The 2,974-nt window shown below is 37.6% G+C and overlaps 1 long non-coding RNA gene across 2 annotated transcripts; it reads left to right on the top strand.

The window, feature by feature from the left end:
• The first annotated feature begins 712 nt into the window (after nucleotides 1-712).
• On the top strand, nucleotides 713-2,766 carry LOC131257490 (uncharacterized). 2 transcript variants are annotated; one of them, XR_009177447.1, is made up of 4 exons: nucleotides 713-1,160; nucleotides 1,251-1,342; nucleotides 1,449-1,510; nucleotides 2,631-2,766. It is a non-coding gene; the product is annotated as an uncharacterized LOC131257490 (long non-coding RNA). The 2 variants fall into 2 exon arrangements; XR_009177446.1 differs by lacking the exon at nucleotides 2,631-2,766 and having other exon boundaries at nucleotides 1,449-2,187.
• Nucleotides 2,767-2,974: the final 208 nt, after the last annotated feature.

Below are 2,974 nucleotides of genomic sequence, written 5' to 3'. Positions count from 1 at the left end.
GGTAGGATGAAACACTTTGGATATTATTTTGTGCAGAGAAGGTAGAGACACCATATCCCATATAATGTGATTCTGGTTTCTTACTCCATCTGAAATGCTTGGCGAGTTGATGGCTGTTCTTGTTGCCAAAATATATGAATAACCAGTGATTTGGTGTACATCAAAACACAGCCTCATTGTGGTTTGTGCATAATTAGCGGTGGTAGTTTCTTAAGGGGTCCTCATGGTACATGTTGACAAAGTCCATCTGTGCATCCTAGAGTATAGGATGTTTTTATGTTCTTCATGATTATACAGTTCTGTGCAATTTCTGAGACAGAAGAATTAGTTTTCTTCCATTGAAGATCCAGGTCAGTTCCCAACCTTAGGTGCTAAGTGAGATCAGCAAATGTGATCGAGCTTTTCTATCTTACTACCAACCGGCCTGATCTGGTTTTATGGATCCCCTTTCTTCCTAATGCTAAGAGAAACATTTTTAAGAAATGGGTTTGACTGAATTGTTCCATTTCAATCAGCAAATGTGATGTTGCCATGCATATCCATCATTGTTGTCATTAACAATCCACCTGCAATGTAAATTAAAATTAGTTCATCTCATTTTAGTTAAGAGTATTTATATTTCAGTGATCTTGGTTTATATAAATTATCCATGTCATTGATATAAGAATGTGAACCTTTCATCCATGATTCAAGTTTTTGCCAAGACAAGGTGTGGTTGTGAAAGGATCCAGGGAAATTGTTTTTCATGATTGGTTGAAAGGTCAATTGACATCTCGTCCCATTTTGCTTTGTTGGAAAGCACACATAGTAAAGGTGAAGTGCCTGTTTACTTGTTAGTAAACTTAATTGATGTAGTGTAATTGAAGATTTAACTTAGAACTGGATTCCTGCGAGAACTCTTTTCATGTTTCTAGTCTTGTTGAGTCCGGATCAAGACAGGATCTCCAGCAAGTTTTTTTAAAGAGTTAATCTCCAACGAGTATTGAAGAGACGCAGCTCAAAATCTTGCCAAGTCGAGTTGAATGATAGGGTAATTAGGTTCTCATTGTCCTTTTCTAAAGTGTAAATCTTACTAATTGTATTCAATATGTGCAGAGAAAAGCAGTTGTATAGCACGTACTTGGGAACGAACCTGCTGATGTTTACAGAGAAAAGCAGTTGTATAGCACATGACTTTTCCTTTTTGTTTATAACCATCTTTTGAGATGGTTGGCTCGGTTGTTTTTTGTTGCATTGAATGGTTGGTTTAGACAACACATCGTGGTCCAAGATGAAGTCCTAGCCAATAGGTTGGGCCTTATTCCCATCAAAGCTGACCCAAGGCTGTTCGAATATGTTTCAGGTTGACAGTTCGTTGACTTTTTATTTTTATTTTGGCTTTCATTAATTTGAATTGGGCTTATTTGTACATTGATTTTAAATTTTTTTTTTTTTAACGTATGTATTAGGTACTTCTTCAAGGTCTTTCTTCAAGGGATTTGATTTGTGGAAGGAAGAAACTGTAATGAAGGTAAAAAATCAAAGATAATATGGTTTGCTAAATCTGTTTCAGGCATATGAATTACTAAAGAATAAGCGGAGAATTGTGAAATCTGAACGTTTGAACTTTTTAACTGTCAAAATGCAAAAGGTTGTCCCTCCTGAAAGACTTTTCAATGATTTAGATTATAGTAAATGATTTCCTTGGTCAAGGAAGGTTTCTGGATTATCTTTTGTTGTTTGACAGGAGCATGAATGTTGACCATGAACAAAGCCTTTTAACTAAGCTGAAGCAACAATGGGGCGGCCAACTTATGTTGTAGATGGAAGGAATGGTCTGTCATATACTAACTACTTGCCTGAGCTAGTTGCATGCATGCGTGTGTTTTCTTCTTCTTTCTAAAAGGGATTTCTTGGTGGTGTTCTTTCATGTTTTTCTGGCAATGCAGGTTACTAATTTTCCATTAGCAAGGGAGAATCAACAGAATGTTTTGAAGCTCCATGCCCATTTCCATCTTTATATTGCTAACAGAATGTCCTTTACCTTCACTATGGTTTTATTTAGGATGATGGTTTTCATATCTTTTCTTTTCTTTTTCAAACTATTCAACAGTCTATGTTTGTAGCTTGCTCAGCTCCAAGATACATACATGTTGCATCATATTCTAATTAGACCAAGCTATTCAGGATGATGGTATTTTAATTAGACCAAGCTATTCAGGATGATGGTATTTTAATTAGACCAAGCTATTTGTGACAAGAGGTCTTGTGAAAAAGCTAATTGTTTTGCTAAATGTCAAATGTGCGTAGGTATGCTCGCGATTTTGTTCTGACATCTTTTGAGAAAAGCTATTGTATTTTATTACACCTTTCAAAATAAAGGCTCTTGCGGTTTGTTTTGCCAATGTGTATAGATGTATGCTAAGTGTAGCTGTGTGCTCTGTGGAAGTCAACCCAAGAAATGTGCTGATTGGCCCCATGTATACTACTGCCGTGTTGAATGGGAAGATGCCATTTCTTTCAATATTGCCACTTCTGACATACCTACTCATATTCTTTTTATCTTTTTTTTTGAGCAAATAATTTGGGGATTTTCCATATCTGTTTGGTTGTTGCTTGTTAGGTAACTTTTGCCTCACCTTTGTTTGCAGGTCAGCTTACCTAGATTTAACAGATGGTGATAGTTTCTCCATGGCCTTGGAACTTAACGGTTCAGAACTTGGGGACTACGCCTTGAGCCAAGAAGTGACAACCGTGAAGGTGGTGGCAGGAGCGGCGGTGGTAGAGGTCGCAGAGATAGTGGTGGCTGATTTGGAGGCGGCCGAGGCGGTAGTGGTTTTGGCGGTGGTAGGGGACGTAGAAATAAAATAAGCATGGGCTCAGCTGGTACAGGTAGCTCGTGAAGTCTCATTACTTGTTAGCCAGTGTCGGGAACAAATGAATTGTATGATCTACAACTCGAGGATGTTATGTAATATCTCAGTTCCTACAAGTT

This window comes from Magnolia sinica, chromosome 10, assembly GCF_029962835.1.
Source record: "Magnolia sinica isolate HGM2019 chromosome 10, MsV1, whole genome shotgun sequence".
NCBI lineage: Eukaryota > Viridiplantae > Streptophyta > Magnoliopsida > Magnoliales > Magnoliaceae > Magnolia > Magnolia sinica.
This window is presented reverse-complemented; position numbering and strand designations above follow the sequence as displayed.